Source organism: Canis lupus, chromosome 6 (assembly GCF_048164855.1).
Source record: "Canis lupus baileyi chromosome 6, mCanLup2.hap1, whole genome shotgun sequence".
Taxonomy (NCBI): domain Eukaryota; kingdom Metazoa; phylum Chordata; class Mammalia; order Carnivora; family Canidae; genus Canis; species Canis lupus.
Genome location: NC_132843.1, coordinates 76,970,644 through 76,986,908, shown reverse-complemented (window position 1 = coordinate 76,986,908; position 16,265 = coordinate 76,970,644).

Sequence of the window (16,265 nt, the reverse complement as noted above, 5' to 3'; positions counted from 1 at the left end):
GAAGCTAAGCCTTCAGCCCACGTGCCTGAGGATTGGCTGTTTCTTTCCAACTTTTTGCCTGACCCCAGTGTAGAAGGTTACAGCATTTTTATCACAAAAAATCTTATCACTGTGCTTTGGGAGCATAAGGTGGTGCTGTTAGGTTGATTCCAGTTTTCTCCCCTTTTTCTGCCCTGTAAAAATGTTCTGCTAGCACTGCTAGTTCTGGAGCACTGCTACCTTGGCCTGGAGAAACTGCATTTTCAGATCTACTTCAAAGCTAAAGCTCATCAGAACCATTGGCACAGAAGTGAAGAGCCTGAATCTGGGCAGCAGTTCTGAGAGCTTTGGCATAGTTGGGTGGTGGACAAACCAGACAGCATTTCACAGTTGTTGTGACAGGTGACACAAAGGAAGAGCTAAACACAAGCTTTGCCAAGAGCAACTTCCAGCTGAGACACACTTTACAGAGTATCTACCAGCCTCACAGAGGAAGGACGCCGTTTTGCCAAATAATGATAAGGACTTGTTCACTCCAAATTATAAGGGTCTCAACAGAAGGCTTTAGTTGGGGTGAACAGTTGTGTGTGTGTATGTTTGCAGGCTTGCTTAGCAAGATCAAGAACCATGTGGGATAATTTGAATGTAAATTAAGTAAAATAGTCTGATTATCTGACCAGATTGTAGATGCGAGAATGAGGCAAAAATCATATCCAAATATAATTATTCAAAAGATCAGGTCCTAGAACTCTGTACATGCTTCCATCTCACTAAATAACTAACCTTTGTATACATTGAATTGATGGAAGTGATCTCCACTGAGCAACCCCAGTGTCGTGTTGTTGCTTTCCCAACTCTCGAACCCCTGGTTCGTAACATTATGGTTGACAATCTGACTAGTGATACTAGCAGCTGCTACTAGTACGGGTGAAAATCCAGGCAAGCCCAAAAGTTCTTTATTCAAGTCCCAGAAAGGCAGGGACTATTTTTACAAATGTTGGTGTTAGCTATGACAACTGAGAATTTATTCAGATCAAAGCTGTGTGAAATAGGCAGAGTTTTCTGTTTTGAGATCATTCTCGTTCAAGGATTTTGTTCTTCCTCCTGTGGAATCATTACCCACTCATTTAATGCCTTTATGCTACATCACCCATGTGCTGAGTCTCTGGGGCTCTCTCCATGCCCCACTGGAGGCTACAGGCATATCCCGCCTATTTCTCCCACTATTAAAACTTAACAACCATAATTTGTATTCTATCACAATCCTGAAATGCATTTGCTGACATGTAGAAAGAAATGTCATCCATTATATCGTTCCATGGCTGATAATATTTAATTTGCCGCCTCTCAGGAATAGTTGTGATTATACAAGGAGCTCTGGATGCTGGAAAATGCAATGTCTTCATTATTATCAACTTTGGTAGGAACTTACTGTATGCCGGCCATGAAAAGATTTAAATGCATTTTCTCCATTTCTGAACGATTTAGAAAATAGGATTTTGTAGGACCAAGAGTTTGAGGACAAAGATGGGCAAGAGACTGGAGACCATTCATCTGCGGGCATGGGGCCAGAATTGGAATTAATAGGCTGTGCTCTGGCATCAGAGAAACATGGCATGGTGCCACCTACTGGAAGTCCACACAAGTGCCTCAGGACTCTTGTCATCTCAAGAAGGTCTTGTGTGACCACCCTGCTCAAAAAGTATAACCCCTACAGACCTAGTCTCTCCTTCCTTGCTCTAGTATTTTTCATAGTTTGCCAATATCAATTACAAAAGTGAGAAGGATCTGAGATGTTAACCTCTTTTCACAGTATGGATGTGTATATACACAGTATGCGTGTAATTGTGTGTGTGTGTACAGATTTATAAACACACACTAACAGAATAATGACGTTCTAGATTCAAGACAAACTTTTACTTACTATATGAGTTGCCTTGCATTTCCCATAACAAATTATGCTAAACTTGTTAATCTAAAATGATGGAATTTTACTCGCTCACAGTTTGGAGGTGTTGGCTGGGCCATGATCCCTCTGAAAGCTCTAGGGGGGGAATGTGTTATCTGCCTCTTTCAGCTTCTGATGGTTCCAGGCATTCTTATCTAATGACCAGAGGACTCTAATCTCTGCCTTCAGGTCACGTTGCCTCCTCCTCTTCTCTGTGTGTCTGTCTCTAAACTCCCTCTGCCTCTGTCTTGTAAGGATACAGGTGACTGCATTTGGGGCCCATTCAGGCAATCCAGGATAAATTCCTCCTGTCAAGATCCTTAACTGAATCACATCTCTTCCCCACACAAGGTAATATTCATGGATCCTAGGATTAGGATGTGGACATAGAGTTTTAGGCCATAGTACTCTACCCACTACGCTCACAGAAGATGTTGTGTATGCGCCCCACAGGGGGACCTGATCAGTCTTCATGTTCTCTCATGCAAATCGGGAAATATAAAAATGGCAGCTCCTCTAGGGCAGCAGGCACAACTGCCTCCTCTTTCCCTTCAGAAATGGAGAGACAGCAATCTCTGCCCTGGAGTGCAAACAAGTCCTCTCTGGAGAGTAAGAGGGAAGATTCCTAGGCTTATACTACCCTAAAGTATAAGTGAGTGGGTCCAGGTTGGTTTCATTGTCCAAAGAATATAAATCAGTGGCTTCAAGGAGACAAGATAAGGAGTTCTATATCTCTCCAGAAGTCTCCATCTCCATACTTGCTATTCCACTATGATTATTTTTTTTAAGATTTTGTTTATTTGTTCATGAGAGACAAGGAGAAAGAGGCAGAGACATAGGCAGAGGGAGAGGCAGGCTCCCTTCAGGGAGCCTGATGTGGGACTCGATCCCGGAGTCCCTGAGACAAAGGCAGACAGCCGCTCGACCACTGAGCCACCCAGGCATCCCTCCACCATGCTTTTAAGCCAGGTTACCAGTAATTTTTGCTAAGAATGCCCTGAGAGTACAGAAATGTGAAAATACTCACAGAGCATTGTTTCCTGAGAGTCGACATTTAACACATTAGATATATTCCTGCTTTGGTTTATAGTCTAACTAGAATATAACTACATGAGGGCAGGGGTCATGTCTGTTTTGTTCACTTCTGTGTTTCCAGAATCTAGGACTGTACTCAGCACATACAAGATGCTCAATAATTTGTTCAGTGAATGACAAAAGTTTTGCAAATGCCCAAGGGAGTACCCTGAGTCTAAGTCACAAGCCAGCAGGTCCCCTGAAAGCTCCACCTGCCCACACAGAGCCTCCAGGAGACGGCAACCTGCCCACCCCCAGGTGTATTCATGTAAGGAAGCAATATGACGAGGGTAATGCTTACCACAGCTGTCATATGAAAAAAAAAATTTTTCTTCTCCTTTCTCTCCTAACCTGGGTTATGAAAGAATCATTAATATACTTCCTAAAGCTACTAACAGCCTCTTGGGATTATGCTCACTAAACCAGAAATATAGAAGAAAATTGAGATTAGCTGAATAAATTGAGTTTTCCAAGGCCCTATTTTGTCATAATCTATAACTATTATTAGCCCCTACAACTTATGTCTGTTCTTTACCACTGGTTACATTTACCAAATAATTATTATCTCCCAATTATGTTGCACTGAAAAGGCATGATCTCCAGGGATGATTTTTTTTTAATGACATTTCTTTTGAACGTATTGAGATTAGGGATCAAATGTCAGGCAGAAAGTGCGTCAAGATTCCATGAAAGCAACGGAAACCCTCCCAGTAGGTCTTTTTCTACTCCGAGTTTTACCGGTGAACACACAATCTTCTCTACTAAATCCCACTTCAAGGCATGACTTTGAGATTCTAAAAGACTGGACACCTACAGGTGGGCCCAGGTGACAGTTCTCAGGAGCTAGTAGGTCACTTCTCTGATTATATAGCACCATGTTCTGTTCCTCTCCTCACAACACGTACCACAGTAATAGTTCTATGTGTATTTGTGAATATTTTCTTAAATATGTCTTCCCAACTCAAATGTAAGTGCCATGAAGGCAAGGGTCATCTCTATTTTCCTATTACAGGACCACATACCTAGTCCTATGCCTGGCGCATAACAGATGTTGAGGAAATCTGTATCAGACAGAAGGAAAGATGGAAAGAAAGAAGGAAGGGAGGAAGGGAGGAAGGGAGGGAGGGAGGAAGAGAGGGAATGAGGGATGGAGGGATGGAGGGAGGGAAATCTTGTATGCCCCTGTTGTCTTCTGGTCAGAGACAACTATAGCTAATTCCTTTAAGTCCCAGAGATCTGCACCATTGCATTCTTTCTGTGGATATTTGCTTCCTCGCCATGGCAAAATCTGGGTTGAAGTTGGATATCTACCTAAGACCCTAACAGGCCCTCCTTCCCCCAATCCTATTGCATTGGTCTTCCTTTAAATCCAGGTATCCCAGCCTACAAGGTGAAGGAGGAGAAAAAGGCCATCTGCTCTATAAATTAGAAGTTCATAGCTTTTAACACTCGTGATTGATATAAGTGCTGCGGTGAACAGACTGAGGAATGTGGAAACATGGTTCAATTTCTTTTGCTACTCAGCAGCCAGGTCTTGCTATATTGTTCTTCCAGAAGTGTTCTTTGACGAATAGTACCCCAGTGATACTAAGGAGGCAATGGTAGCCAGAGCTGTAGAGGCAGTAGCCTGCCCTTCTAACTGGTTGATGGATCTACGAAGTCTGAGTGAGAGGGACCCAGGGTGGTAACTGCAGCCATCTTTCTCTTTTATGATTCCTCTTTCTTTTCATTAGGTTTGACATTTTTGAGATTGAGCTTTGTAACTAACTATTAGCCCAAGGCAAGGACTGGGAAAATGAGAATTTGCTGAGAAAGTGACCCCCATCGACAAACACGAAGTGTGAACAACTATACTTATGACCTGCCATGAAAGGAACTCAAGCTTGGATTTATGGGCAGATATTGCAGTTGATTTGATAAAGTAAAATGAAACCAGCACCTTCTGCATCTGCAGGCCGGCTGGGGACTTTCAAAAAGAAATATTTCTATTATTTTTATCTTTTTGTGTTACAGGATTTGAAATGAAAGTCCGTGTCCAGTGAGTATCCACAGAAGACTATCAATGATGAGCTGGGAAAGTTGGATCATAATAAACAAGACAAGAAGAAAAGCCAGCAAACTAAAGTTATCTGTGATGAGGCCGGGCTATGTGTCACCCAGTATCCCCGTGCCACTTGCAACCCCGAGTCAGGCGTAAGAACCCACCAAAGCATCATTCTGTCAGGGACAGATGTCTAGAAAGCAACCGATTTGCCACTCAAGTGTCTGTTTGTTTGGAGTCCTCATTCGTTTTTTTTTTTTAATTTATTTTTTATTGGTGTTCAATTTACTAACATACAGAATAACCCCCAGTGCCCGTCACCCATTCACTCCCACCCCCCGCCCTCCTCCCCTTCCACCACCCCTAGTTCGTTTCCCAGAGTTAGGAGTCTTTATGTTCTGTCTCCCTTTCTGATATTTCCCACACGTTTCTTCTCCTCCCTTATATTCCCTTTCACTATTATTTATATTCCCCAAATGAATGAGAACATATAATGTTTGTCCTTCTCCGACTGACTTACTTCACTCAGCATAATACCCTCCAGTTCCATCCACGTTGAAGCAAATGGTGGGTATTTGTCATTTCTAATAGCTGAGTAATATTCCATTGTATACATAAACCACATCTTCTTTATCCATTCATCTTTCGTTGGACACCGAGGCTCCTTCCACAGTTTGGCTATCGTGGCCATTGCTGCTATAAACATCGGGGTGCAGGTGTCCCGGCGTTTCATTGCATTTGTATCTTTGGGGTAAGTCCCCAACAGTGCAATTGCTGGGTCGTAGGGCAGGTATATTTTTAACTGTTTGAGGAACCTCCACACAGTTTTCCAGAGTGGCTGCACCTCATTCGTAATTGTTACCCTTCGAGGTTGAGAAAGAATGACCCCGCTTCAGTGCTTCAGCTTCAGCTCAGAGGGTGTTGTCTCCCAACTACAGCAACTGCTACACCCAGGGTTAACTCCGAGGTCGGGAGAGCAACACCTTCTCTCAAGAAATCCCCAGGAAAATTTCTTACTGGAACATTTTTAGTCATCACTTCAGAGTAGGGGTATTTTTTTTCCTACTTACTTTGTGAAGGGATAGAATTTCTGCACATGAGACACTTTTCTCTCCTGCTCAGAAAAAAAAAAGGGGGGGGGGGGTTGCTGCTGCCACACCAGAAAAATCTAAAGGAAACAGCTGAAAACAAGAATTCCCAGCCCTGAAGGTCTGGGGCTCCAACTGAACAAGAATGCAGTTTTCTTTATTAAAATAAATTAATTAGCCTAATAAATGAGGGAAGAGGACAGAATGAGAAAGAGAATTTTCCCTGTTTAATGTGTCTATTCAGGCCCTGCGGGACATGGAGTCTATAAAAATTCTTAAGGGAATTAAAACACATGTGCACCAATGATGTGTTGTTTCCTTCTTCCACCAAAGGACCAGAAATCTCCAGAATTTCATTCAAAACATTAATCTACAGAGAATCTCTGAGAAGAAATCAGTGATTTCTCTATTGTAGTGTTTCATTGTTTATCTTTCTAAAAAAACAATAAAATATCCTTGTCAAGAATATTACTCTAGACTTTAAATAGACTCTTTCTCTCTAGAGAATTCAGTTTTGTCCTTTTTTGGAATTAAAAAAAAAACAACAAGTCGACATAAAAGTCTCAGATGAAATCTTTGAAAATGATTAAGGATGAGTGTGTATTGAAACTAAGATCTGAGTGAGCTCAAAAACGTTTTTAATTGAACGTGCTAATATCTTGGAAGCTCGGGTTATTGGGGAAGAAAGGAGGTGGTAAGATTATTTATTGTCACTTTTCTTAATAATTATGCCAAACAGTCAATGAGCTCCTTATTATTTTATTTTTAAAGGTTTAATTAATTTATTTGAGAGAGAGAGACAGCACCCATGCTCGCATGGGTAGGGAGAGGGGTCAAGGAGAGAAAATTTCAAGCAGACTCCTCACTGAGCATGGAGTCCAATGAGGGGCTCAATCTCACAACCCTGAGATCATTACCTGAGCCAAAGTCAAGAGTCAGATGCTCAATTCACCGAGCCACTCAGGTGCTCCAATGAGATCCTTTTTAGATGAAAAAATTATAAAATACTCTCAGTAATCAATGATTGATAAGAAATATATACTGAATATCTACATTACACCAGCTCCTGGCCAGGCTTTAAAGAGTGAATAAAGAGGGGCACAATGAGCGCTTGCCTTTAACAAGTGTATCAACTAGTAGTGGCTTAAAATTTCAACACATTGAAAAGTAACTTAACCTTTGTAGCAAGTCATGTCGAATAAGACATATTAAAAGTAAGATGGATGGCATGTCAAGAAGCACGCCTTCATGTGGACTGATCAACTGATCAAGGAAATGTTTTGTGTAGCAGTTGGAACTAAAGTTTGGTTTTAAAGGCAGAGTAGGCATCTAGGGGGTGCTCTAGCTCTCTCTTTCTGTGTGAAAAAAAATCCTATAACTTAGTAGATTAGAATAATAATGATCAGTAAAAATAGCCCGTAACTCCAAGGGTTGACTGGCTGGGCTCACATAGAAAGTTCTTCTGCTCCATTTCATGTCAGCTGGAATTATGTACTCAGTTGCATTCAGTTGGTCAACAGACCAGGTTGAAAAATCCAAGAAGGCTTCCTTCACATGGCAAATATCTCAGTGTTTCCTCATACGACCTCCCCACAGGGCTAGCTTGGACTTCCTCACAATATGGTAGCCTTGGACTCTTTACGGTACTTACACAGATGGCTTGTAAGAGTGAAGAGGTGAAGGCTGCCAATCTGCTTCAAGGCTAGTCCCAGAACAGGCACAGTCCTACTTCTGCTACATCCTAATGACAAAGAAAGACACAGACCCTCCCAGACTCCAAGGGGAAGGAAATAGATTCTACTTCTTTATTGTTGGAGTGGATAAGAAGAACGTACTGACAACTCCAGGTAGCTTTGAGGAGACTCTATTAAGCAAAGAGAAAAAGAGAAGATAGAATATAGATCCTCCTTTACAAAGTGACCTCCAAAACTAAAAAAAAAAAAAAAAAAAAATTTTAATTTTTAAGAGGTTTCCTATGTCTAGTAGTGCTACATGCGGACCATAGAGACAAAAAGAAATCTATTGCTTGGCACTAGAATTCAAAGAGCTTTCAACCATTTTGCTGTTTTTGTGGTTTGGGGGTATTTTTCACACTGGTTCTTGTTTCCAATAAGAGACAGTACAAGAATAACCAGAAAATAAGCCTTCACTACTCAAGTAGAATCAAGAATACAATGGAAATTGTGTCTGAAACATGAAGAGTATAGAAAAGTAGAAAAAAAAAAAACGATATTCAGAACCCTATGCAGAAGCCTAAAGATATATTTTATTCTTAAGGTAAGAACTTTTCTTTGAAGTCCAGGTGCTTTCTGGGTGTGTTCCAGTTACCCTAATTTAAGTAACATTTAAATCCAAGTGCATGTGCCTACCCATTATCAGGAAAATGCTGCCATGGAGATAAATCCAGATTATCAGCTGAATGGACAGAATTATGTCCATTCTGCCCTGAGCCTCACCAATTCTCTGTAAATGGCCATTATTAATATAGATGCTGTTGGGGTTTGAAGGAAAAACAATAAATAACTTTACTGTTTCCCCCACTTGAATTCTAAGTCAGCTCAACAGTGGACCAAGAGTAATGCACAAAGAAATAAAAATGGAAGTGTTACTATCAATGGAAAAAGAGGCAGAAGGCACTGGCTCCCCCGTACAGAGCGAGCTTGTCTGCCTGGGATCGGGCCTCCCTCGGGTGCAAGGCCTGCATTCTGCAAGACATTCTGCGCCAAAGATCAGAGCAGAGCAGGCAGCAGCTTGCTGGGAAAGGTGGCCTCGTGGAAGGAGAGAAGAAGGCCGGGCTGAGGAATCATGGCTACTGGCATACCCACCTTGACTAATTTGCTCTCTTCTCCAGAGAGAAGTGGGTGAGAAGGCAGGGCAGGGTATTGAGAGAAACACCCTTCACAGAAGTGCGGTAAATAGAGCTGAATTGTTCCCATGAACAGTTCCTTTGAAATTTATTTATTTATTTATTTATTTATTTATTTATTTATTTATGTATTTATAATATACAATTTATATATATTAGCATATTAGAAATTTCTAATGTGTGTATATCATATACACACATCTTGACCAGCCAAAATCAAAGAGAGACATATTGAGGCCCCAACTTTCCATAGGGCACTTTCTTCCATTACTTTTTTTGAGCCAAGAAAAATCTCCAGAAGTTATAAAATTTAGAGATAGCGCCAAACACATGCACATAATGTAAAAATTAAAAGAAAACAAGAAAGCGTGAATTAAGAGAAACTTCCCAGGGGTCAGCACTCAGTACAAAGAGCTGAGAGAAGAGGCTAATTTCCCTCAATCCCACCTCGGCCTAATCAGAATTTGCAACATGGAGAGGAAGATAATATATGTGTGCTTTTAAGAGAGTAGGACCGGTTTGTGTAAAAAAAAAAAAGAAAGAAAGAAAGAAAGAAAGAAAGAAAGAAAGAAAGAAAGAAAGAAAAGAAGAGAAGAAGGGAAGGGAAGGGAAGGGAAGGGAAGGGAAGGGAAGGGAAGGGAAGGGAAGGGAAGGGAAGGGAAGGGAAGGGAAGGGAAGGGAAGGGAAAGGAAGGGAAGGGAAAGAAGGAAAGAGGAAAGGAAAGGAAAGGAAAGGAAAGGAAAGGAAAGGAAAGGAAAGGAAAGGAAAGGAAAGGAAAGGAAAGGAAAGGAAAGGAAAGGAAAGGAAAGGAAAGGAAAGGAAAGGAAAGGAAAGGAAAGGAGAAAAGAAAAGAAAAGAAAAGAAAGAAAAGAAAAGAAAAGAAAGAAAAGAAAAGAAAAGAAAAGAAAAGAAAAGAAAAGAAAAGAAAAGAAAAGAAAAGAAAAGAAAAGAAAAGGAGCTCTTCTCTTTCGCATCCTGTGATAGCAAATGTGGCTTTTAAAACTAACAAAATAGGGATCCCTGGGTGGCGCAGCGGTTTGGCGCCTGCCTTTGGCCCAGGGCGCGATCCTGGAGACCCGGGATCGAATCCCACATCGGGCTCCCGGTGCATGGAGCCTGCTTCTCCCTCTGCCTGTGTCTCTGCCTCTCTCTCTCTCTGTGACTATCATGAATAAATAAATAAAATCTTTAAAAAAAAAAAAAATACATAAATCTTTAAAAAAAATAAAAATAAAAAAAAAATAAATAAAACTAACAAAATATTCCAAAATGTTTATCCTTAATGAAGATGGCAATGAATGTTCTTCAAAATCTCATTATTGGTTTCTATAAACCCGTTTATCAGATCTTAAAAATCATGATTCTTCAGCCCTCTGGATGCCACAAAGTAGAGTTTACGGGATTGATAATCTCCGCCAGTCGAGCCCACTGACACAATCCCAAATTTACACCAATTCCATTGTGGGATTTGAGCTGCTGGTTTTTCTTCTTTTCTTCTCGGGCTGAAGGCTTCTGTTCCCACTCCCAGAATTAACCTGTTAATGCCCAAGAATATGCCGCACCGGGGTCTGCTCCTGCGTTTTACAGGCTGACAGATATTCATCTCCGGCTCACAGCTTGCAGGTGGGAGCCTCAGCCGAGGAGCCTTGGTGTCAAGAAATCAGCAGCTGCTCGTATATCACACTGGTCATTAGTGGAGGATCATTCTGGACCTTTGCCCACAGCACCTTGCTATGGCAGGAGAAGGGCTATAAAACCCTAGGCCCTGTCAGCCGTTGTCACTTAGGTGAGAATTTATCAGGTCTCCGAGTGCCCTCTGACTGGATTATTATGAATAATGAATGAAGCTTTATGCTACACTGAAGCATTAATAAGATGGGAACGGCTGGAGAAAGCCCGCGCACCCCGCTCACGGGCGCTCCCCGGGTTAGCACATGGGCCGCTGCTGGGCCTGCCCGGTGGCCGCTGAAGCTGGGACCCAAGTGGGGGCCTCCTTTCCTGACACAGCCAAGCTTCCCGGCCCCACATGTAGCCTGTGGGTGGTCATAGAGACCTGGGACTGAAGCTGGGTGTCCACGCCAGTAAAAGCAGAAGCAACAAATTTTAGATTCTTTGATGAAAACGGTTAGAATGTTTGATGTCAACCATACATTTTACTATCACCTTACAGCAAGATTCTGCTGTTGAAACAGAAGCCCTGTAGGAAATTTCTAGCATATACATGCAAGTGCCTTCCCTAAGATACTTGGGGTTTGGAGAGGTGAGTGTTGCCACTTTTCTCCATGTGGCTGCTCCTGTGCAAGTCTCAGAAAGAACGTGGACTGAAACGAAGGAATATTCAGGAAACAGAGAGGCAAAGTGAGCCACTGATGGGATGGAGAACAGTGTGTCTCGGATACATCCGAACAGAAATCATTTCCCAAAACCCTTGGAGGGTTAAGGGCTCTTCCAGCAGAGCCAGCCTCAGAGCTGGCTGTCCAGCCTGCTCCAGGCTGTCATCGTGGCAGATATTGCAAGACACTCCATTTACTTCCTTTCGGCCTTCCCAATTTTTACTAAAAAATAAGGCCATCTGAGTAGCTTTCTCAGAAAACGTTGTCTGATCGGATGTGGTGAAGAACAATCTATGCAGTGTTGATTTTCCTTTTGAATCTCTTCCTGGGCTTCAAGGGCCAAGGACTAGACAATGTGTTTGTTGGTCCATCTTCTTCAAGAGACTCACTGACCAGCTCCCTCTTGATTCATTTCCATTCTTCAAACATTTTCTGAGACCCTAAATTTTTTAGTACTGTAGGTAGTTATTTTCTAAGATTTTATTAATTTGTTCATGAGAGACAGAGAGAGAGAGAGGCAGAGACACAGGCAGAGGGAGAAGCAGGCTTCCTGCAGGGAGCCCGATGCAGGATCAATCCCAGGACCCCGGGATCACAACCTGAGCCAAAGGCAGATGCCTAACCACTGAGCCACCCAGATGCCCTGGAAATTATTTGTTTTAAAGACATTCATTCTACATAAGTGTATCGATACTTGAGATTAAAATCACTTTCTTAATGTACCAGTGGTAACCTGGACATCATACTTCAGGTCTCTAAGAAATCCTGTGATGATGTTCCTCTTCCAGGTGACAAGAATAGGAGTTGCAAAAAGTGGGTCTGTCTCAGGCCATGTAGGTACAGGGTGATCTGGAACAGCCCCTTCCCTTCTCCTGTCCTCAGCTACCCCATCTGTAAAGTGAGAGAGGTAGAGGCTACTTCTTAAGCTCTAGCCAGGCTAGAATTCTAGGACCCATTATTGACTTAGAGAGACTCAGAATACAGGCACTCCACTGCTGTTGCAACCATGAGAAGGAAGAAGTCAGAGCCTAAAAAACATCAAAAAAGTGGATCCCGAGGGAATCTTCGCCTGCTCTTGGTACAAAGGAAGAAATCTATTCCCAGTCATCCAACTGAACAGAAGTTATCAAGTATAATCAGCTAACAACGTGACAACTTACACTTGCCTTTCGATGTGCTTTTATCCATTCTCTTCCCATCTAGATGGTGTGTTTTGTCCCCTCTTTTATTTCTAGACATTTTTTGTAGCATAGAATTATAGAATTTTTAAGACTGGAATGGAATTTCTAGTTGGCCAAGTTTAATTTCCTCAAATTCTCTTCCTCTGAAAGCCTGCCTGGCACTCTAATCACCGCCAAATGCTCGGTCTCTCTTGCTCAACCTCTCTCTCCATTAATTGTATTACCTGCGTCATGTGTTCGGTACTTAAATGGTAGCTTAGAGAATGCAATATTCATGCATGAGACTTACCTTCCTTGGATTCCTTAAGCAGATGTTGTGTCTTAAATTTCTTTGAATTCTTCAAAGGTTCTAGCAGTGTCTCTTTCATCATAGTTATTGAATGATAATTTATTAAGTATCTACTTCGTGTGTCAGGAAACACTCTGGTTCTTATGTAGACAAAGATGATTAGCACATATTTCTTGCCCTCACCCACTTCAGAGTTGGGTAGACATTTCATAGTGAAGCAGTGCATTTGTTAGGGTTTAGATGGTCTTTAGGGAAAGATGAAACAATACGGATTGGATGCAGGAAGCATTAGTTAAGGAGCAAACAGGTTAAACTATCATATACAAGCAGTACTGAATAGTTACTGTGCCAATGTCAGCCTTAAAGTAGGTCCCCAGTGTCGTGGTATTCTTGTCTCTGCTTTGCTCATCATCATCTTTGTTGATTTGGATGAAGACCCGGAGGGCGTGCCTGCCGAATGTGTGGCTAATTGTCAGTTCCTTGAATTATTAAATTATGGTTCAAAAGGAACTTCCCAAGTCGAAATGATGGTCTGCATCTAGGAAAGTGAAATTTCCCAGCAGGATAGAGGATCCTGGGCTTGAATACCCTAAACCACGTTTATGGGGAGAGAATAGGGCAGTATGTTATGTGTGTCCTCAATGATAGCATGTTCATATGAAGCAGTAGATTGTTTTTAAGCCAACCCAGTAACTACAAGAGGCGACATCCTGCAATAGGAAACATCTATAATGCTAACTGAGGTGTGGGTGCCACAACTGATAAGGAGAAATATAGTCAAACAAGAGTACACAGGGCGAAGGGGAACTCAATAGTCAAAGTGACTCAAGATTAAGCCAAAGGAGGATGGAAGGAACTCTAAGGTTGTTTTACATGAAAAAGAATCAAAGTTAAAAAAAAAAAAAAAAGAATCGATGTCGAGAACACACCCATTGTCTTCAATTGTTTGTAAGGCTTTGCCAAAAGGAATAAAGTTACTCTGTATAAACCTAAATAGGTGTTGGAAAATTCACAAAGGTAAATTTCAGCTCAACGTAGGAATGAATTTTCAACCAGCTCTCTGAAAGGTAGACTTGAGAGATGGTAAATGTGGAAGAGAGAAGTGAGGGCAACCCCAGGTCACCAGAGCCTCCGGTCCCCAAACTTCTAACCACTTATTACACACTGAAACCACCCTGACTCTGTTTCAGGAGTGCTGTGGATATTTTGCCTACGAGTATGGGTTTTGTGTACCAGTTGCATATTAAGAAGTTGTTTGCATTATTCAGAATACATGACACTACATATGTAAAAATCTCACCACCCTACACCCCCTTTGGAAGATGGCATTAGAAGGGCCATTAGCTAAATATATTCTGAAGGTGAAGCCTAAATTAAGAGTTGAGCCAGTGCCAGAAGGGAAGTTTTCTATAATTCTCCACAGAGAAGCAGAGAACGAGGGAGGAAGAGCAGAGGCCCCATGGAGCCGAGGAGAAAGCAGATCCCTCCCCCAAGAAGACTTTGTGATCCCCATACAAAAGGAATTGTCTTCACCAACACACCAAACTGACAGAGGCACTAGGGAGGCAGTTCTTTATTTTTTTTCTTCCAGTCCTACCAAGAAATAACCGCCATTTGATACTGTATATGTGTAAGGTGGACAGCATGATGGTTTCACTCACCCCTAAATGTGAAGCGATTATCACATGGGTTTAGTTCTCATCCATCCTTTCATACACACACAATAAAAAATTTTGTGATGAGAACTCTCCAGGTTAATTCTCCGAACACCTTCCCGATCCAGCACACAGCAGAGTTAGCTACGATCATCACAGGGTACCTTCCCTCCTAGTACTTACTTATCTTACAACTGGAAGTTTGTACCTTTTGGCCACTTGCTCTAATTCCCTCTCTTCCCAACCCCCTGGGCTCTGGTCACCACAAGTCAGATCTCTTTTTCCATGAATCTAGTATGTTTTGGGGTTGTTTTTAGATTCCACACACAAGTGAGGTAGTACAGTATTTGCCTTTCTCTGTCTGGCTTATTTCACTAGCCCTATGCCTTCACAGCCCATCCGTGTTGTTGCAAATGGTAGGATTTCCTTGTTTTTATGGCTAAATAATATTTTACTGTGGATATACTCCTTATATCCACCACGTCCTTATCCATTCATCCATCAGCGGCACAGGTTTTTCCATATCTTGGCTATTATAAATAATGCTGCTGTGAGTTATGGGGTGCACATATCTTCTTGAGCTAGTGTTTTTATTTCCTTTAGATTTATTTCCAGAAGTGGAATTGCTGGATTATAGCAGTTCTATTTTTATTTATTTTTTTTTTTAGGAACTTCCCTACTGTTTTTCACAGTGGCTGCACAAGATAGCCAAGTCTATTCCTTCCCCCTTATCACCACACACTTAGAATCTAGAGGAACACAAAGGAGGAGGAGAAACAAAAACAGCGTGCCTGGAGAACTTCAAACCCTGGTCTCTTCTCTCCAGAGAAAGCCTAAGGATAAAAAAAAAAAGTGAGCTGCTCCCAAAGAAAAGTTTAGGAACCGACTAGTGGATTGAAACTGTACCCAAATTGTAATTCAGTGAGTTTCTCACTCACTGGCAGCGTCCACAGCATCAGGAGGGCTTCCCTGAGACCTTGAAGTGGGGAGGGGACTCCAGCACCAGACAGGGGCGAACCAGGGCAATCTTTAAGCCTCTTTCCAATTCTGAGATTCTGGGTTTGAAATGCACCCTGCCGTTCTGGCTGACAAGTTTCTGTTCTTCGTGCTTAGGTCTATATTCATGTCTCTAGGTCTAGGTGGCAAGTTTTAACTGCTCAGCTAAGTAAAAAAGGTCCTTTTATTCACTCACTCAAGCCTCATCATCAGAATGAATTATATCTCAGTGAGCAGAATTTTCTGATAATTGGGAAGAACTTCTGCAGAGTAGAAGCTCCATGTGTGCATGTGTGTACATGTATGCAAGCCCATGCACTCAGGCACATATATTCTATGGAAACATTGTCTGCTTGAGGGGGAGGGGGTCCTCCCAATGAGCCAACACAAGTTTGTTATGCAAAACATTGGCATTGGCACAGTTTCATACCACCACTAAGCCATAATCTGCTTGGCAGGCATGAGGGATGCCACAAAATCCCAAGGTTAATTGGGAACAAGGCAGTAAACACTAGCCTCTCCCAGAGTGAGCTTCACCCTGAAAAGCTGGCCCAGGACATAGTCGACTTCAACTTTAATGGACACAACAGCTATTTGAACTCTCAAAGGTAAGACAAGCAATGTGCAAGTTTATCAAGGTCTTAAGAAAATCGTGCAGCCTTTTATGTTTAAAATGTTGAAAAGAACATAGGGATTTAGATGACAAATCACCTAGAATTCACAAACACGGAGGAAACATCTAGTCATGGAGCCCCACACAGGCATTTCAGACCACCCTGAAATAGTTTTACATTCTGACATTTATAGGGTCTCCT